This window comes from Eschrichtius robustus, chromosome 5 (genome assembly GCF_028021215.1).
Source record: "Eschrichtius robustus isolate mEscRob2 chromosome 5, mEscRob2.pri, whole genome shotgun sequence".
Classification (NCBI taxonomy): Eukaryota; Metazoa; Chordata; class Mammalia; order Artiodactyla; family Eschrichtiidae; genus Eschrichtius; species Eschrichtius robustus.
The window spans coordinates 27,593,693-27,615,483 of record NC_090828.1 but is presented as its reverse complement, the minus strand read 5'-3'; the positions used below and the strand labels follow the sequence as shown (position 1 = coordinate 27,615,483).

Genomic DNA, 21,791 nt, shown 5'->3' with positions numbered 1-21,791 from the left:
ACACTGATACTGTTCTTGATACTTAGCTCTTTATTTCACCATTTTGACACTATCGTAAATGGTGTCCCACTCAACTAGTCAAACAGTGTACTGCTTTCTTGGATGTAGAAGTCATTAGCTCCATGTGGAAGGTGCCCCATGTGGAAGTCTACCACTTCAGGGTGGGAGGATGATGAGGAGTGGGGAAAGGAAGAAGTGTGCCCAAGAAAGAGAAGAGTTTGTATAAAAAAATCGTAGTCACAGATAAATGCCTGATAGCCAAACAAATTTTTAAAAGGAAAGAAAAAATAAAAAATAAAACAGCCCAGATGATAACCTTTTTTTTTTTTTTTCTGATCTAGACTTTGGGGAATCAGATTGCTTCTTTCAGTTTCATACTTCCATGGAAATTCATAAATGATGGTATTTCTAAATCATGGGTTACTACCAGTACTTTCATAGTAAAATCTCTGCATATATAAAGTAAGCCTACACAAGAAGATACAGTTCTAATGAAACAGAGCAGTTATTACTAAATCAAGTTTTGAGAATACACTTGTGGTTCATTTGAGTCCTAGGTTCTATGGATGCTTTAGAAGTATTAAAAATGGTTCCTTTGGTCTCCAGTAGCTTGTAGTCAAGTTAAGGGAAGGGAAAATGAATGCATATAAATAGCAACTAATACATGACAATACAATCAAATACTAAGTACAGATATAACTTTCTAGAGAGATCCAGAAAAGGTATAATTCATCGTGATTTACAAGGACCACATTAAAAAAAAAAAGGAATTTCAGCTGGGTTTAAAAGTGAATAGAATTTAAATAGACATAGAATGTGAGAACTAGAAAAAGAAGGGCATTTCTTAAAAGGGGTCTACAGAAGCCTAGGCACAGAGAAAGGACTGGGAAGTTAGGAGACCTGGAACAGAGAATGCAGGACAAGTTTACTTTGGACCTGGATTTTGCCTCTTCCATCTCCCCTTCTGTCTCAACCTTCCATTTTTTCTCTTTCAGCAAATATTTGTTGAACTTTTATGTGTATCTATTTTTTTAAACTATGAGCAGGAATCCAATCCGTCATGAGACTTCTCCTGCTCCTTTTGGGCACAAAGAATAGTTACATAGAGAAATATTAATCTGAAGGTCTGTTCTAAGAGCTTCCATTAATAAAATTATGTTATATGTTAGGTTTTTTTAGAAGAAAAAATAAACATCAATATCTTGACACATGGGAGCCAAATGTTCTAACTGACATTCATGCTATCTGGATTTGTTTTATTTTGGTATTAATATTACCAAGCTTGTTCATAATTAAAGGTAAATGAAATAGTAAAATTAAATATCTCTTTAATAAATTTCACATGGGAAATTTGGAATTTCACCATCTGAATTATTTGTTAAATTTTCTAAAAGACCTCCACTCCAGGGAGAAGGGTTAATTGGAATTCAAATTGTTGGGGAAGTATAATTAAAAACAAAAACTTCTCCCAACCCAAAAATCCTTTCCACAAAGTTAGTAGAGAAAGAAAACACTTCTGTTAATGAATAAGTGCTAAATTAGAATGTGATGGGCATCAGAGGCAATCCACTAAGAGATTGCAAAGACCAAAAGAAATTTCACCCTTCTAAATAGCCAAGCAGATACAACCCATTACATACGTTTTCAAGGGAAACAATAACTAGTTCTCAAGTAAGAGGACCGAATTTACTTGGCAACTGGGGTGACCATCTGTGTTAGCTAATTGGCTTTCTTTAGTGGAGGGAGAGACTTCTGGTACCTTTCCAACAGGAAGTAGTTTTACAACTTGGAGCAAGAAGCCAACCTAAATTAGGCTCTAATACTCTCCAGCAAGAATTGGGAGATAGAGGAGCTATTCCCCCTCAATGTTTGCATTTCAAAAAGGTGGCTCCCAGGTCTTTGAAAAAAACATTTCTGAATGTGAGGATGGCTGGAGACTTAATTAGCTATTATAAAGATTTACATGCATTTGAAAAGGAAGGTGCAAGAAATTCTAAAAGAAAAAAGAAAGGGGAAAGTCTCTACCCTAATTTTCAACAGGGAGAACTAAGCCCCTTATTTTTAATTTGTATTTGCCCTTACAATGAGTAATATCATTATTTACTAAGAAAAGTCAATGAATTATTTCAGTTTTTCAAATATTCTGCTAATATACTCTAAAACAAAGAAAAAGTAGAATTTAAAATGGAAAGATTTTAAGTAGAGTCATCACTCCTTCCTCACTGTATAGTAGCCTGGTTGCTGGGTAGACTAGAGGGGTAGGACTGCTCAGATTTGGCCTTTGTAAGGGAAGGCGGGCCTCTGCAGAGAGCAGAATGGACAATATAAAAAGAATTTAAACTACTCCTCTAAGTGTGTTTGAGATCAGACATTCACAGCTTTCTGGTGCATTTAACTTAAACTCTCCTTAACTAAAGGATCCTTGGTGCTCATTCAAATGTTAATATTTGGCCATCTGCTTTTTTTTCTAAGCAAGGCAAGCTGGAGGTCATGTGACCCTAATTACGGCAATTATGAGCTTTCTGGGAATAATCAATCATTCAGCTTGCAACCAGAGTAAGCATCTGCTGATGATAAATAGATCAGGAGATTACTAAGTCCAGGCTTCCCTGTAAGACATTCAATGATTCGTTTCTTAATATGTATACTTATACAGAGCTAAAACCCATATGCTCTAATAAGAGCATACTTTTTCCATATGAGTTACTTTTTTCTTTCAATTTCTGTTTAAATTTAGTAGAAACAGTTTAAAATGCATATTTTTGTGTGTGTGAATATAATTATTATTCTAAGGAAGGACATGGAGAAAACTCTAATAATGACTAATAATGAAGCAGCAGCCTTCACCTACACAAATTTTATTTCTCTGTGCAAAGAGAAAAGATTGTCGCCAGGGCTCAATTTTTCCAGCAGAAGTATTATTTCGTATTATTTTATTTTGCTTTGATTTCTTAATTTGGGGATTAAGAAAGTGCAAGAAGACCTAACTTCTAATTATAAGGGTGTGTATTTAAGGGAAAATTCTTCAGACAACCTAAGGCCTTCTGAGAGTCATTCTTTAACAAGGCAAAATATTTTCCCTTTCATAAGGCCATTTACTTCTCGATGAATTATAATTTCATAGGCTAGTTTTTAGCAGTATTGTTTACCTTGCTCCCTATTACACTTTTCAGACTCACAGTTTTAAATTTCATTGACTGTCATTGGGTTTATTTTGAACCTGGCCCATATCACACAGAAACCTTTGAACAAAACTGCTCATGCTGACTGCACATTGGGATATGTGACAGTCTCTTGTCAATACTGTCTGGTTGCAATTATGTTGATTAATGTCAGTGCGATGAAAGATAACGCATGGCACCTTCTTTTGAAAATCACTCATTATGCCAATCTGCCTCCAAAGTCAAGTTTAGAGCTTTTTATAATTTCCTATTTTAGTATTGGGTCAGGCTAACCTTATTTCTAGCCTGTGTAAATGGACACTTAGTAAATTATTTATTCATTAAAGAAATGCTGTTGTGAACACCACAGTGTGCCAGGAAGTGTGCTAGAAGGGAACATGGCAGGCACAGTCTTGCCCTTTCTTTTTGAGGCGGTAACTCGAACAGCCTTCGAAGTGCATCCATGTGCTGTACAGCACGTTTATGTGATGCACCTAAATATAATGTGCAGTTTGCTAAATGGTTTGTCCTCATCTATTAAGAATTTTAAAATGCAGCAACCGATGGCTTTTAAAAGCATTTTTGTGGCAGCACCTGTCAAGTTCCCCCCCTTCCTTTTTTATCATTACTAGGAAACGACACAATTTATTCTTCAGGAATAAAGGATGTTTGATTGGATCATAACCTTTTCCTCCCACCTTCATCTGTCTGTCTTTATGCTTCCTCCTTGCTTCTTGTAAACTCTTTAATCTTCTTTTAAAAAATAAAAATTAAAAAAAGCTGCTTCAGCTGTAAGGATGGATATCTCTCCCTTCTGACTTCACAGGAAAAAAACAGGAAAGAGAGTTTGCCATATTAGAACTCTGTCAACTGGGACTCTGTGCCTTTTGTAAAGATAACATTAGAAGCACACTTATGATCCATCTGACCCTTTAAGCCAAGAAATTGGGATTTTGAGATCAATAGTTTAAGCTTCACATATTCCATTCTATAGCATATTTTTAAGGAGAAGCTTCACATGCTAAATTCAATAAGTATTGTTTTCATAAGTACCAGCACCCCTCTGATATTATTATTTTCAATAAATGATAGATTAAATATTTGATAATGTAGTTCAGTTGTTCAGCTTTATGAGACTTCATATAAATAAAATCATAAATCACACAGAAAAATCTTTTGACAGACCATATGTTTAGAGTTGGAGTTCAGAAAATGTTGTCTTCAAGTCCATTCTCTAGTAGGCCTGTGTCTTTATTCCCGTCTTGCCACTAGGTTCTTCATGACCTTTTGTTTTTCCTTAGATTCCATATATATGTGTTAGCATATTGTATTTGTTTTTCTCTTTCTGACTTACTTCACTCTGTATGACAGACTCTAACGGGGAGGGGGAAGGGTAAGATGTGACAAAGTGAGAGAGTGGCATGGACATATATACACTATCAAACGTAAAATAGATAGCTAGTGGGAAGCAGCCGCATAGCACAGGGAGATCAGCTCGGTGCTCTGTGACCACCTATAGGGGTGGGATAGGGAGGGTGGGAGGGAGGGAGAGGCAAGAGGGAAGAGATATGGGAACATATGTATATGTATAACTGATTCACTTTGTTATAAAGCAGAAACTAACACACCATTGTAAAGCAATTATACTCCAGTAAAGATGTTAAAAAAAAAAAATGTTGTCTTCATAAACATAATTCAAACGAGGAGAGTTTGTCTGCTCACCTTTAGAGAAGCAGCAAAACGGTGGCGAGCTACTCCTCACACTGAGTATAAAACCAGACAGCTCACTGCAGCATCATTTCTACCAGTGCTCTGGTACAAAGGGTGGGGCCCCTTTTGTTTCACCAACTGGATCTCATCTGTGATATGACAGAATGTGTTAGGAAAAGAGAGAAACTTAGACATCAAGAACTAATCAGAGCAGAAAGGCATGGCCATGCACATCTGAATCAAGGCAGACGTCACAGCATTATAAATATGGCCAGGGCAAAAATGATGGACATTTCCTTAAGACAGTATTTTGAACTCTAAAAGCAGAGGAAGAAAAGTGAGCTGCAAGAAGTGTTACAGATAACTATAAATGATACTAAATCATGTAACCGAAGTCAGTTGATGAATCTTAAATCTCAGATTGAAGAAAATATTGCCCCCATCCTATATGATATTTCAGGAAATGTTCGTGATGAATACTTTTCAAAATAACTTGAAACTGCTATGACTATCAAAAGTATTTTATGATTTGGAGTCACTGATTCAGGGTTCAAATCAATACATAAAATAATTTTCAAAATTATTAATATGTATAAGAGGCTTGCAGCTGTAGGTCTCTCCCATGGAGAGGGGTATGGCCTGTGACTTCAATCCACGAAATTGTCATTCGAAGAGTCATTAATTAGGGTCTTTTAAAAAGTTCTTACGTGGAAATTTTTGTCTATTTACCTTTGGTCAGATTTTAAATCTTCCTCATTTGGAGAAAGTAATAGTTGATGCTACCTTCTCAGAAATAAAAATATTCCATTCAAACATATTACAACTTATGGACAGGAAACACAGGCCAGTAGATCAATGAGGCATCAGCTCAGTGCAGTCCACAATTATGGGTGATGAAATAAGAGTAGTCATGACTCTAACAAATTTACAGTTGTCTTTTCCTGTTTATCTATGTTTGCCTAAATCTGGTCTTTAGATATGACATATTAAGTGCTTCTGCATAGCCTGGTAAGGCACAAGTTAAATTTTTATATTTGTATTCACCTTAAATTAGTTACCACCTGTAAGTAATTCTCAGCCTCATCTCTTGTCACCTCCTCCCCTTTATTCTCCATTTTTCCTGTTGAGATGCATGCTTAGTCAACAGTTTCTCAGGGCAGCCTTCGCTCCACTGGGCTATATGTCTTGGCTCTGCACTCCGATAACACTCCAAATCTGATATGTCATGGCATTTCACTTTATTCTCATTCCTTAATCAACGTTTATTTTTCTTTTTCATTAGATTCTAAGTTCTTTGAGGCAGAGACCATATATGCCTTGTCATTTCTATCTTTCTGGAAACTTACACCCTGCCCAATACAATTTTCGTAGTTGTTAAGTGTTGATTACTTTCACTGTCATTCTCATTGCTATAGTTGGATTGTTATTACTCCCAGTGCTTTGTGTGCCCCTCTCTACTGCTCTCCTGAGCATCCCCTGTCTTTCTTTTTTAAAATTTTATTTATTTTTTATTATTTATTTTTTATTGGGCTATAGTTGTTTTACAATGTTGTGTTATTTTCTACTGTACAGCAAAGTGAAGTAGAGTTCCCTGTGCTATACAGCGGGTTCTCAATTGTTACCTATTTTATACATATTAGTGTATATATGTCAATCCCAGTCTCCCAATTCATCCCTTCCTCCCCTTCTCCCCTTGGTGTCCATACATTTGTTCTCTACATTTATGTCTCTATTTCTGGCTTGCAAACCGGTCCATCTGTACCATTTTTCTAGATTCCACATATATGTGTTAATATACGATATTTGTTTTTCTCTTTCTGACTTACTTCACTCTCTATGACAGTCTCTAGGTCCATCCACATCTCTACAAATGATCCAATTTCATTCCTTTTTATGGCTGAGTAATATTCCATTGTATATATGTACCACATCTTCTTTATCCATTCGTCTGTCGATGGACATGTAGGTTGCTTCCATGACCCGGCTATTGTAAATAGTGCTGCAATGAACATTGGGTGCATGTGTCCTTTTGAATTATGGTTTTCTCTGGGTATATGCCCAGTAGTGGGATTGCTGGGTCGTATGGTAGTTCTATTTTTAGTTTTTTAAGGAACCTCCATACTGTTCTCCATAGTGGCCGTATCAATTTACATTCCCACCACCAGTGCAAGAGGGTTCCCTTATCTCCACACCCTCTCCAGCATTTATTGTTTGTACATTTTCTGATGATGGCCATTCTGACTGGTGTGAGGTGATAGCTCATTGTAGTTTTGATTTGTATTTCTCTAGTAATTAGTGATGTTGAGCAGCTTTTCATGTGCCTCTTGACCATCTGTATGTCTTCTTTGGAGAAATGTCTATTTAGATCTTCTGCCCATTTTTGGATTTGGTTGTTTGTTTTTTTGGTATTGAGCTGCATAAGCAGTGTATATATTTTGGACATTAATCCTTTGTCCATTGATTCATTTGCAAATATTTTCTCCCATTCTGGGGGTTGTCTTTTCATCTTATGTTCTCTTTTGCTGTGCAAAAGCTTTGAAGTTTCATTAGGTCCCATTTGTTTATTTTTGTTTTTATTTCCATTACTCTAGGAGGTGGGTCAAAAAAGATCTTGCTGTGATTTATGTCACAGAGTTTTCTGCCTATGTTTTCCTCTAAGAGTTTTATAGTGTCTGGTCTTACATTTAGGTCTTTAATCCATTTTGAGTTTACTTTTATGTACGGTGTTAGGGAGTGTTCCAATTTCATTCTTTTACATGTAGTTGTCCAGTTTTCCAAGCACCACTTATTGAAGAGACTGTCTTTTCCCCATTTTATATCCTTGCCTCCTTTGTCATAGATTAGTTGACCATAGGTGAGTGGGTTTATCTCTGGGCTTTCTATCCTGTACCATTGATCTATATTTCTGTTTTTGTGCAAGTACCATACTGTCTTGATTACTGTAGCTTTGTAGTATAGTCTGAAGTCAGGGGGTCTGATTCCTCCAGCTCCGTTTTTTTTTTTTTTTCCTCAAGATTGTGTTGGCTATTCAGGGTCTTTTGTGTCTCCATACAAATTTTAAGATTTTTTTGTTCTAGTTCTGTGAAAACTGCCATTGGTAATTTGATAGGGGTTGCACTGAATCTGTGGATTGCTTTGGGTAGTATAGTCATTTTCAATTGCTGATTCTTCCAATCCAATAACATGGTATATCTCTCCATCTGTATGTGTCATCTTTGATTTCTTTCATCAGTGTCTTTTAGTTTTCTGAGTACAGGTTTTTTACCTTCTTAGGTAGATTTAAGGAGGTAAACCTTTTTGTTGCAATGGTGAATGGGAGTGTTTCCTTAATTTCTCTTTCTGATCTTTTGTTGTTAGTGTATAGGAATGCAAGAGATTTCTGTGCATTAATTCTGTATCCTGCAACTTTACCAACTTCATTAATTAGCACTAATAGTTTTCTGGTGACATCTTTAAGATTTTCTATGTATAGTATCATGTCATCTGCAAGCAGTGACAGTTTTACTTCTTCTTTTCCAATTTGTATTCCTTTTATTTCTTTTTCTTCTCTGATTACCATGGCTACGACTTTCAAAATTATGTTGAATAATAGTGGTATGAGTGGACATCCTTGTCTTGTTCCTGATCTTAGAGGAAATGCTTTCAATTTTTCACCATTGAGAATGATGTTTGCTGTGGGTTTGCTGTATATGGCCTTTATTATGTTGAGGTAGGTTCCCTCTATGCCCACTTTCTCAAGAGTTTTTGTCATAAATCGGTGTTGAAGTTTGTCAAAAGCTTTTTCTGCATCTATTGAGAAGATCATGTTTTTTTTTCTTCAGTTTGTCAATATGGTGTATCACATTGATTGACTAGCATACATTGAAAAATCCTTGCATACCTGAGATAAATCCCACTTGATAATGGTGTATGATCCTTTTAATGTGTTGTTGGATTCTGTTTGCTAGTAGTTTGTTGAGGATTTTTGCATCTATATTCATCAGTGATATTGGTCTGTGTAATTTTCTTTTTTTGTAATATCCTTGTCTGGTTTTGGTGTCAGGGTGATGGTGGCCTCATAGAATGAGTTTGGGAGTGTTCTTTCCTCTGCAATTTTTTGGAAGAGTTTGAGAAGGATAGGTGTTAGCTCTTCTCTAAATGCTTGGTAGAATTTACCTGTGAAGCCATCTGGTCCTGGACTTTTGTTTGTTGGAAGATTTTTAATCACAGTTTCAATTTCATTACTTGTAATTGGTCTGTTTGTATTTTCTATTTCTTCCTGGTTCAGTCTTGGAAGGTTATGCCTTTCTAAGAATTCGTCCATTTCTTCCAGGTTGTCCATTTTATTGGGATATAGTTGCTTGCAGTAGTTTCTTATGATGCTTTGTATTTCTCAGGTGTCCATTGTAACTTCTCCTTTTTCATTTCTAGTTTTATTGATTTGAGTCCTCTCCCTCTTTTTCTTGATGAGTCTGGCTAAAGGTTTATCAATTTTGTTTATCTTCTCAAAGAACCAGCTTTTAGTTTTATTGATCTTTGCTATTGTTTTCTTTGTTTGTATTTCATTTATTTCTGCTCTGATCTTTATGATTTCTTTCCTTCTACTAACTTTGGGTTTTGTTTGTTCTTTTTCTAGTTCCTTTAGGTGTAAGGTTCAATTGTTTATTTGAGATTTTTCTTGTTTCTTGAGGTAGGATTGTATTGCTATAAACTTCCCTCGTAGAACTGCTTTTGCTGCATCTCATAGGTTTTGGGTCATCGTGTTTTCGTTGTCATTTGTCTCTAGGTATTTTTTATTACTTCTTTGATTTCTTCAGTGATCTGTTGGTTATTTAGTAGCATATTGTTTAACCTCCATGTGTTTGTGTTTTTTACAGTTTTTTTCCTGTAATTGATTTCTAATCTCATACCGTTGTCGTTGGAAAAGATACTTGATATGATTTCAATTTTGTTAAATTTACTGAGGCTTGATTTGTGACCCAAGATGTGATCTATCTTGGGGAATGTTCCGTGTGCACTTGAGAATAAAGTGTAATCTGCTGTTTTTGGATAGAATGTCCTATCTGAGCATCCCCTTTCTAACCACCCTGTCTGTACTGCCATCAGTCTGGGCCTTCTGCATGTTGAAGGCTGAACCTACCTGCCAGGTCCCCCTTCTCTCCTCTCTTGACCTGCAGTAGTCCCTTCTTCTCCATTAGAGGCCCCTATCATACTTAACAGTCAATCAAGCCACAATATATTCGTCCTTAATGAGCTTGGTAAATAAAAAGAAATCTCTTCAAACTGATGAGAGGGTCAGAGACCTATTCAGCTCCATGTGGTTATTTATTTATTTATTTTTCTTTTATCAGGTGGTCTGAATCGAGGATGGAAGTGCCCTAGATTTCCAGATTTGTCTTCTACAGATTCAGTGTTAAACACTTAGAGCTGTTTATATTTTAAGCATAACTTTTATAAAACTCTATTTTGAAAAGCTATGACTAACTATGGATATACATAAAAAGAAAGTTAACGGAAATAAAAAATCTCCTTCAAATCTGTTTTTTAAGGCTCCTCTCATTTAGAAAAACAAAAGCTACATTGCTTGCCTCACCAATGACTTGTGCCAATGCTACTTCTCCCATGTGCTAAATATTCAAAATTTAATTGGGCTTATTAAAAATAATTTTTAATGTATCAAAAGCCTACATAATGCAGTGTGAGTAAATGTTGTTGCACAGCTTGTTTTAGCATTCTAGAAAGGTTGGCATGGAAACCCAGAGAAGGCATCTTAGATGCTCGATACATAAAGATTTTCAATTGAACATCCTGGTTATCTTATTTATTCCTATTTAGAATCAATTTTAATGTTTGTTTCTATCTTATTTTAGGAATATAAATTTTTCCTTGGGCAGAAGCAGCATCTTTAGTCTAATTGTTTAAAAGAAACACATTTTATTAGAAAATAATAAGGAGGTAGGCAGGGTCAGGGGATAACTTTTAAGAGTTAAGCAATTTAATTTGTTGGATACAAATAAAGACTGTGGAATCATATGGGTTCAAATGCTGGTTCCAGCACTTACTGGCTATATGACAATTGCTATGTTAATAGTCTCAAAAAATTGAGATTAAAAATTGATTTAATAGTAATCAAAGGAAATAAATGATGTAATGTATATAATGCTCTTTAGCAGAGTGTCTTGCAGAAAGTGCACATTCATCCACTTTCATTCTTATATTTATGAAATACAAAGAGAATGAGTTAAAAAAAATATTCCACAAAATACTTTGACTCAGAGTCCTCTTCATCAGCCAAACTCTTTTCAGTCCTTAATGTGTTTTGCCTGAATATTGTGAAATGGTGACTAAAATGTCTCAAACCTTCACTAATTTATATATGAATAAGCTTCTGTGAGTTAAAACAAGGGTGTGAAAAAAGGTCCATATTAATTTTTTTTCAACTCATTACCTGTTGTGTTATTCTGTAACTGACTGGAGCTCTCTTACCCCATGATTATTAGTGACCATTAATGTCCCTTGACATATGGAGAACTGGGTCCAATTCTTGCCAGTAAGTAGCTGTGTGACCTTGAATAATGAATTTCAACTCTTGAGACCTGTGTTTTCTTGTGTATAAATCAAGTGGAGATAAGTCACATGGTTTCTAACGTATATAGTTTTTAAATATGTTGATTGTAACAGCCCAAGATATCAGGACAAGGTCTGAGTTTCTGGGCACCATTTTTTCTTGACACCACACACTAAATTCAATTATGATATTGGAAATTATGTATACATTATTTTCCATCCTTTACAGTCCTGAATCTGCCATCTCTGCAGATATGCCCAGAGGCTGTCACACTTTTGTAAATGCCTTTGTTAAGTAAATTATCTAATAATTTTTTTAAAAAAAAACTTAGAATCACAGACTATTTGGCAAGTTTGATGATACTGGTTTTCCAAAAACCCCTAACAAATAACTGACAATTATCTCTAAATCTATTTTAACATATACAGAGATCAATTTTCCATATCCATATTTAGAAATGGCATTGCTTAGGCATAACACAGTTAAAAAACGATTGGTATATTTTATACCAAAATAACCAAATGATATGGGTAAGCTATGATGAGAGGATAACTGGAAGAAGCAGCTTTCATATTACAAAATTTGCCAGTGTGGGAATGACTGTTAATTCAAGGAAGCCTAATCTATAGGCAATGATTATTGCTGAGCTGAGGGGGGATTCAGCCAAAGCAAGTCTCTTCCTGAATGGACTGACCCTTGAAGTGACTTGAATTAGGGACATAAACAGTTATATCTTTAGAAAGGATATCATGGCATAATTATACAGACCTTACTCCTCAAAAGCTCCAACGCTTCTAATTAAAGTTTCACTAAGATATCAGAAGAATCTCAAGGAGATTAAATTTGGAAGTTCCCTCAATAAAAACTCTATTGTCCTTTCAAAAAATAAATATTCACATGGAATTCTTTGATTACATATGTACCTTTGTCCAAACTCCTAGTTTCTACATTAATTTAAATTTTTTTTTTACCCCAAGAAAGTCTGGGAAAAAAATCTTCACTATAATAACTGATTAGTTCCATTTCCTGCAGTACTTCTTTTCTTGTGGTTGCTGGTTTTCAGCCAATTCTATTTTTGCGTTTATTTTCTCTGTTACATTCCTTCTTTTCTGAGTAGAAGAATTTTTGTGTTTTTCATTTTGTCAAAATAGAATTCTTCTCATGTCTTGTCATGATTTTGATATTTTCAAAGCTTAAAAAGCAACGCAGAGGAGATATGTCTACATAATTAAACATACCATGGGCTTTTAAAAAAGATCTGATAATTCAGAAAGTATTTTAAACCATCAGTGGATTGGAAATGTCCAACCACTTTTTTCATAAGTCCTATGCTTTTGAGAGTAGCAGTCAGCTTGATGTAGCTGTGGTTTAAAAGAGGAAACTAGAAAGGAGTCTAGGAAGTGACCTCATAAGAACGCAGAAAACTAAGAGCTTAAATAATAATAATATTCAAACAGCGTATTTCACTGTCTGAGTGTAGGAGAATTCTTAAAGTGGAGGGAAACGCAATTCAAATATGCAAACGAGTGTCCACAAAGGAGTACATGGAAAGAGGCACTGCAGTAAGTGTTTGAGAGTTTTTTCAGTCTTTGTTTTTGGTTTTTTTTTTTTTTCTTTCCTTTTTTTCCCCCCTTTTTTGGTATGTTTAGAGCATACTAGACTTATTTGGATAAGACACATGAGCATTTGCATTCCATGACGTAAGCATTTATAAATTTAAAAAGGCTAGGACTCTGCCTGGGAGGGAATCCTCTGTCCTTCTGCCTTTGTACTATAGGATGAAAAATAACCAAGAAGTTACCTTAGAATTCATATAATTTTTCTCCTCATTGAACCATCTGTGCTAGATCCTTTCAGAAGTATTGGCTGACCTAAGTCCTGACTATTTTTTGCCATCCTGAAAGTGAAAGAAGGAACTGTTGCTATAATTAGAATTAAAACTAAGTCAAACAGAATTACTGTTTTCTGGTCATGATCATTGTGTGTTGGAAAAATTTCATTTGAGACCTGAAATATGAAATATGCAAACCTCTTTTCTAAGCCTGATCCTCCACAGCACATCTGTGGATGGGATATAGTTCTGAATCTGTAAAGCTGACCACCACAAAACCAGTACATACTTTCTCTTCTCTCCCAGACCGACTTAAACGAGATCTGTGAATATATGAATATACTAGACCTCTAAGCTGGAGGGCTCTCGTGAAGTCTACACCCTCACTATATGGAGTTCTTTATACTAATCTTGGCATCTGGAGGATAAGTAATTAATAAAGTTACCAGTTGGAATTGTCTCAGTTTCTTGTGGCAGCTCTTACGTCTGATATCTGGTGGGCATCCTTCCCACATCACCACATCACCTGTGTGAAAAATGAACACTTAAATTCAACTTACCCTGCCCTGTTCTTCTTCTCCATAGCTGTTATTTATTGTAGATATATCTTATGTGTTTTATATTTATTTGTGTAACTATTTATAGTTTATTTCTCCTAGCCACCATGTTCAAGAAAGCAGGGGCATTTTCTGTTTTGATAGGACACTGATGAGTCCCTAGCCCCCAGCTCAGTTTTGGGGCACAGAGTACATGCTCAATCAATATTTGTTGAAAGAATAAATCTAGTCGCTATCTTCACGCATTCACTGATGTCCACTGGTCTTTGGTCTTCCCCCTCAAACACATCACTCTGCCTCTCTTCTCTTTCTCTCCACTTCCCACAATTCCTGTCCTCGGTAGTGGCTTTCTTCACTACAGTGAGTTTACACAATTGATTAAGGAGCCATGTCTTCTAGATTTTTCTCAGGTGCTTAGTGTGATGCCACATGTGGCTGTGCCCTCCTAGAGGTGAAGGTTGAGCTCCTCCTTTGGCTTCCTTATGTTCTTCCTCAGGTTGGACAGTGGCTCTCGAGGTGTGGTCCATAGACCAGCAACATCAGCATCACCTGGGAACTTATTAGCAATGTGAATTCTTGGGCCCTGCTCCAGACCTAGTGAATCAGAAACGTGTGGATTGCAGTACAACAACCTGTTTTATCATGCCCTCCAAGTGATTCTGATGCTAAAATTTGAGAATCAGTGATAAGACACAGGCTGCATCCCTGACTTTGTTTTTAACTTTCAAAAACCCTGTAATTTCTCAGAGTTCATTTTTTCAAGGGATCCAGTAAGATTATTATGCTAAGCTCTCTATGTGGGTTAATACAGGCGCTTAAAATTTATTTAGTAAATTGTGGGCATGCTGAACAGAACCTATTAAATTATGTGCTTCTGTAGAATTTTGCACTGTAGTCGTTATTTTTTTTTCCTGAAAACATCTAAAGTCAAGCTTCTGGAAGACTCAAGTATAGTCCACGACTCCTTGTTATAAGCCTGCCTCCTTCATCCTCATGGCACATGTAACTTCAACCCCAGAACCTGCTAAATGTGAGCCATAGTCCTTCAGGGAAAACATTCAAAATAATTAATTGGGTCTAAGGCTAAAAAATAAAATATTTTAGAACAAAATATTACACAGATATTATTTTTCCCCCTGGAAATTCTATATAATTCTGTTTTAGAGACATGAATGTCCATCTTTTAATTTTTGTGTACTAAATCTGCTTTGATTTACAAAATAATAATACAATATTGCATTTCTTTTTTAATTGAAACCATTTCTATCATTTCTGAGACGATCTTTCAGACGCCACATTTCACTCTTGATTATAATTTGGTTAACATATTGACAGTTCAGTCTTTGCAGACGTGGCTTCGAGCCCCCAGACCTTTCACTGTGGCTTAAAAGAGCACCAGGATTAGGGCTCTCCTTCATGAAAGCAACTGGAAGCGTAGTGGAACCTGTTATCTTAGGACCTGCAGAAATACATACACATATTTTTCCTCAGTCTTTTTTTTTTTTTACACTTTTAAAAGCAGAATCACATCTCTAGCCTCTCTTTCTGGAGAAGACCAATAAATTATGGTTTCTTAAGAATCTTTGTATCTGAACTAAGAGTAAGGAGGTGCTATTTATTTGTCCTTCAGAATGGAATTTGCCTGGTTTAGATGAAAATTGATGGGGGTTGTAGCTAAGAAAATGGGGTTGTGGATAAAGCAGCAGCGTGTGTCAAACGCGCAACATTAGAGCAACAAGGGCATTGAATATTGAAGGGAAATAAGCACATTTGGGAAGACTGGAATTCTGTTTTTTTTTTGTTTGTTTTATTTTTTAACATCTTTATTGGAGTATAATTCCTTTACAATGTTTTGTTAATTCCTGCTGTATAACAAAGTGAATCAGCTATATGTATACATATATCCCCATATCTCCTCCCTCTTGCGTCTCTCTCCCACCCTCCCTATCCAACCCCTTTAGGTGGACACAAAGCATGGAGCTGATCTCCCTGTGCTATGCGGCTGCTTCCCACTAGCTGTTTTACATTTGGTAGTGTGTATATGTCCATGGCACTCTCTCACTTCATCCCAGCTTACCCTTCCCCCTCCCTGAGTCCTCAAGTCCATTCTCTGCATCTGTGTCTTTATTTCTGTCCTGCCCCTAGGTTCTTCAGATTTTTTTTTTTTTTTTTTTAGATTCCATATATATGTATTAGCATATGGTATTTGTTTTTCTCTTTCTGACTTACTTCACTCTGTATGACAGTCTCTAGGTCCATCCACCTCACTACAAACAACTCAATTTCATTTCTTTTTATGTTTGAGTAATATTCTGTTGTATATATGTGCCACATCTTCTTTATCCATTCATCTGTCGATGGACACTTAGGTTGCTTCCATGTCCTGGCTCTTGTAAATAGTGCTGCAATGAACATCGTGGTAAATGACTCTTTCTGAATTATGGTTTTCTCAGGGTATATGCCCAGGAGTGGGATTACTAGGTCGTATGGTAATTCTATTTTTAGTTTTTTAAGGAACCTCCATACTGTTCCCCAGAGTGGCTGTATCACTTTACATTCCCACCAACAGTGCAAGAGAGTTCCCTTTTCTCCACACCCTCTCCAGCATTTTTTCTCTGTAGATCTTTTTATAATGGCCATTCTGACTGGTGTGAGGTGATACCTCCTTGTAGTTTTGATTTGCATTTCTCTAATGATTAGTGATGTTGAGCATCCTTTCATGTGTTTGGTGGCAATCTGTATATCTTCTTTGGAGAAAAGTCTATTTAGGTCTTTTGCCCATTTCTGGATTGGGTTGTTTGTTTTCTGATATTGAGCTGCATGAGCTGCTTGTATATTTGGAGATTAATCCTTTGTCAGTTGCTTCATTTGCAAAGTTTTTCTCCCATTCTTAGGATTGTCTTTTGGTCTTGTTTATGGTTTCCTTTGCTGTGCAAAAGCTTTTAAGTTTCATTAGGTCCCATTTGTTTATTTTTGGTTTTATTTCCATTTGTGTAGGAGGTGGGTCAAAAAGGATCTTGCTGTGATTTATGTCATAGTGTGTTCTGCCTATGTTTTCCTCTAAGACTTTTATAGTGTCTGGCCTTACATTTAGGTCTTTAATCCATTTTGAGTTTATTTTTGTGTATGGTGTTAGGGAGTGTTCTAATTTCATTCTTTTACATGTAGCTGTCCAGTTTTCCCAGCACCATTTATTGAAGAGGCTGTCTTTTCTCCATTGTGTATTCTTGCCTCCTTTATCAAAGATAAGGTGACCATATGTGTGTGGGTTTATCTCTGGGCTTTCTATCCTGTTCCGTTGATCTCTATTTCTGTTTTTATGCCAGTACCATACTGTCTTGATTACTGTAGCTTTGTAGTATAGTCTGAAGTCAGGGAGCCTGATTCCTCCAACTCCATTTTTCTTTCTCAAGATTGCAGTGGCTATTCAGGGTCTTTTGTGTTTCCATACAAATTGTGAACATTTTTGTTCTAGTTCTGTGAAAAATGCCATTGTTAGTTTCACAGTCCTGATCTTAATGGAAATGGTTTCAGTTTTTCACCATTGAGAATGATGTCAGCTGTGGCTTTGTCATATATGCCCTTTATTATGTTGAGGTAAGTTCCCGCTATGTTTACTTTCTGTGGGTTTTTATCATAAATGGGTGCTGAATTTTGTCGATAGCTTTTTCTGCATCTGTCGAGATTATCATTTGGGTTTTATCCTTCAGTTTGATAACATGGTGTATCACATTGCTTGATTTGCGTACATTGAAGAATCCTTGCATTCCTGGGGTAAACCTCACTTGATCATGGTGTATGATCCTTTTAATGTGCTGTGGGATTCTGTTTGCTAGTATTTTGTTGAGGATTTTTGCATCTATGTTCATCAGTGATATTGGCCTGTAGTTTTCTTTTTTTGTGACATCTTTGTCTGCTTTTGGTATCAGGGTGATGGTGGCCTCATTTGGGAGTGTTCCTCCCTCTGCTATATTTTGGAAGAGTTTGAGAAGGATAGGTGTTAACTCTTCTCCAAATGTTTGATAGAATTTGCCTGTGAAGCCATCTGGTCCTGGGCTTTTGTTTGATGGAAGATTTTTAATCCAGTTTCAATTTCAGTGAATGTTTATATTTTCTGTTTCTCCTGGTTCAGTGTCGGGAGGTTGTGCTTTTCTAAGAATTTGTCCATTTCTTCCAGGTTGTCCACTTTATTGGCATATAGTTGCTTGTAGTTAATTTCTCATGATCCTTTGTATTTCTGCAGTGTCAGTTGTTACTTCTCCTTTTTCGTTTCTAATTCTGTTGATTTGAGTCTTCTCTCTTTTTTTCTTGATGAGTCTGGCTAGTGGTTTATCAGTTTTGTTTATGTTCTCAAAGAACCAGCTTTTAGTTTTATTGATCTTAGCTCTTGTTTCCTTCATTTTTTTTTTTTCATTTATTTCTGATCTGACCTTTATGATTTCTTTCCTTCTGCTAACTTTGGGGTTTCTTTGTTCTTCTTTCTCTAATTTCTTTCGGTATAATGTTAGGTTGTTTATTTGAAATGTTTCTTGTTTCTTGAGGTAGGATTGTATTGCTATAAACTTCCCTCTTAGAACTGCTTTTGCTGCATCCCATAGGTTTTGGGTTATCATGTTTTCATTGTCATTTGTTTCTATGTATTTTTTTATTTCCTCTTTGATTTCTTCAGTGATCTCTTGGTTATTTAGTAGTGTATTGTTTAGTCTCCATGTGTTTGTATTTTTTTACAGATTTTTTCCTGTAATTTATATCTAGTCTCATAACGTTGTGGTCAGAATGATGTTACAACTGTCTGAGGCGTGCCGTGTGTTTTCCCGGGGAAGGTGTCCGTGGATCACAGGACCTTGGCAGTGGAGGGCTGCACAGGTTCCCAGGAGGGGAGGTGTGGATAGTGACCTGTGCTTGCACGCAGGATTCTTGGTGACTGCAGCTTCAGCCTTAGCCTTTCATGCCTGCCTCTGGGGTCCGCGGTGATAGCCACAGCTCGCACTCGTCTCTGGAGCTCGTTTAGGCAGTGCTCTGAATCCCCTCTCCTCACGCACCCCAAAACAATGGTCTCTTGCCTCTTAGGCACGTCCAGACTTTTTCCCAGACTCTGTCCTGGCTAGCTGTGGCGCCCTAGCCCCCTTCAGGCTGTGTTCACGCAGCCAACCCCAGTCCTCTCCCTGGGGTCTGACCTCCGAAGCCCGAGCCTGAGCTCCCAGCCCCCACCCGCCCCGGTGAGTGAGCAGACAAGCCTCTCAGGCTGGTGAGTGCTGGTCGGCACAGATCCTCTGTGCGGGAATCTCTCCACTTTGCCCTCTGCCCCCCTGTTGCTGCGCCCTCCTCCGTGGCTCCGAAGCATCCCCCACGCCACCCCCTGTGTCCGCCAATGAAGGGGCTTCCTAGTGTTTGGAAACTTTTCCTCCTTCACAGCTCCCTCCCAGAGGGGCAGGTCCCATCCCTATTTTTTTTTTTTTTGTCTCTTTTTTCTTTTTTTTCTGCCCTACCCAGGTAGGTGGGGAGTTTCTTGCCTTTTAGGAAGTCTGAGGTCTTCTACCAGCATTCAGTAAGTGTTCTGTATGAGTTGTTCCACATGTAGATGTATTTCTGTTGTATTTGTGGGGAGGAAGGCGATCTCCACGTCTTACTCCTCTGCCATCTTGAAGGTCTGGCTGGAATTCTATTGTTTTCAAGATTATATTTAATTAGTAGAGCATTCAGTCCAAATCAACATGTAGTCAATGCATTGCATGTTGACTAAACTGAGTAAGTAAACTACTCAGCAAACAATTGTGTGTGTGCTCTGATGATGTGATAGTAATTGAACTCATGGGATGAGGGACATTTCCTGGCGTGAGGGAAAAAAAATCATACATTTCCTTTGAAAGTCATGGACATTACTGTTAAGTCCATTAAAATAGCTCCTCAGGAAGAAAATATGGGTCTGATAATCAGAAATGTTAGTATTGTATCCAGTCTTATAATTACAACTTGTCCTCTAAAATTCCTTTTTAATTGTTTTGAAAGTAGAATTCCATTTAAAATAAGTAAAAGGTAAGCCGATTCATCAATCCCTAGAGGATATTAGCAAGATGAAAAATGCTCCAGAGAGAAGCAATAAATACTTTGAGCAAATCCATATGTCAGTAGGTACCTATAAGCTATTTATTTCTCATTTTGACTATCAACTTTAATCATACTCCTGTCTATTTTAGATCAGTCACTCACTGCTGAGCAGCTGAAGTAACTTGTTAGGATTCTTCTTTTCCACTGGTAACCGTGGAAGGAAAACAAATCCAATAATTCTGTGAGTGCTGAGAGCAGAGTTTTCCTTAGGCATACTAGTTTTGACTAGATCCGTGGGAGAATGATGAAAAAAACCTGAAATAACAGTAAATTGAAGCCAGTCCTAGTTTGGGATAGCGCTCCATCATCACCAAGGACCCAGATGCCCTCAACATGCACCTTCCGTTTTACATCCAAGATGGCTGCTTCAGCTTCCACTGTCTCATCACACGTACATCCTGGAGAGCAGGAAGAGGAAAGAGCAGGGAAAAGGCATGATCCCACCCTTTGACCAGACACACCTCTTATTCTCAATCCTATTGACCAGAACTTAGTTATTTGGTCATACTTTGCTATCAAGGTGAAATGGGCCTTTGTTCGGAGTAAACGTGTGCCCAACTGACATTTGAAGATTCTTTTGATGAAGAAGAAGAGGAGAATGGATAACAGAAGACGGTTTGTAGCTCTGCCTCACTAGAATTAGCTCTATTTACTCTGTTAATCAGAGGAGGAAGTGCAGATTATTAGGCCTGCGGTGAATGTTCACTCTTCAGTTACATGATTATAGGACAAATATAGACAGGAAATTAAATATCTCCTGCAAATTGTGTAATTTGAGATCTTAAAGTTGCCTATGATTTATGAGGCTGAGTATTTTTCCCAGCTTGAACTAAACCCTAAATCCTAGTAATTTGTGTTGATAAGAGATCAAACATTTATGAAGTTACAGGCAGCATGCTAGGTTCCTGATATATACAAACATCTTATTCTCTATAACCATCTAATAATACAGGTTTTTACATTTTTTTATAGTCGAAGAATCTGGGCATTAGAAGAATTAACTTGCTCAAGGTCACATAGGTAAGAAATGCAGTTGAATTTTAACCCATGTCTGTATGATTACAAAATGTGCTCCCCCCCATATTTTTCTGTTTCCTAGAAGCTTCTCGGTGTCACTTGCACTGCATTTGATTTATTTCATCCATCTTTAGATCCTACTTGTTAAGGATAGTACCTGTAGCTACTGACTGAATAAATGACACACTGAATCTACTAATTTTGCTGATGCTAAGAAATATATATTTCGTTAACTTATAGACTATCCAAAGCCATATAGTACCTTTGGTATGTTAATTTCTGACCAAATCCAGATAATGGCTAAAATCTTATTGGGCAAATTAGCTGACATGATAAGTAGGAAACTCCAGTTTTTTCTTCACAAAAAAAAAAAAAAAACAGAGGAAAGAAAAAAACAGATTAGTAGGAAAGAAAAGACAATTTCCTTCTCTTTGTTTCTCAGTTTTTCTTGCACCTGAGTCTCCTCATGTTGTCAGCTCATTTTGTCCATGTTCTGTATCCCAAACATCCGCTCTTCCTCTTTCAGAATGTTTTCCTCATTTCATAGCATAGCTTTTAAAGCTATTTAATTTAAGAAAGCATATCAGTGCCATTGAGTGCTTATTACATTTGAGTGCCACAGTAAAGAAAATGCAAACAGTACTTCTATGAGCCTAAAACAGACTTCATGAAATAAGTTATAAAATAATTATATGTGCATTTGCCACATTTATGCATATTAGCCTTGAGAATACGGAAACAGAAGTTGAATAAAATTTGCCTTCAATACTCTTGAGATGTTTATTGGTTGGCTAATATGACTCATTTGTCAGTAGGGTTTAAATGGTTTTTAAAATTTATTTGAAGTAAATGCTGAAATT

At 36.7% G+C, this 21,791-nt stretch overlaps 1 protein-coding gene across 8 annotated transcripts in view; it reads left to right on the top strand.

Moving 5' to 3' along the window:
* Positions 1-21,791, top strand: part of MAP2 (microtubule associated protein 2) — a 275,443-nt gene that overhangs the window by 75,053 nt on the left and 178,599 nt on the right. Inside the window, exon 2 of one of the 8 annotated variants that reach the window (XM_068544549.1) lies at positions 20,887-20,934. The exons of the other annotated variants lie outside the window; for them this stretch is intronic. The gene's annotated coding sequence lies outside the window, so the exon portion shown is untranslated. The remainder of the gene's footprint in view (positions 1-20,886; positions 20,935-21,791) is intronic. 8 annotated transcript variants of the gene reach the window in all.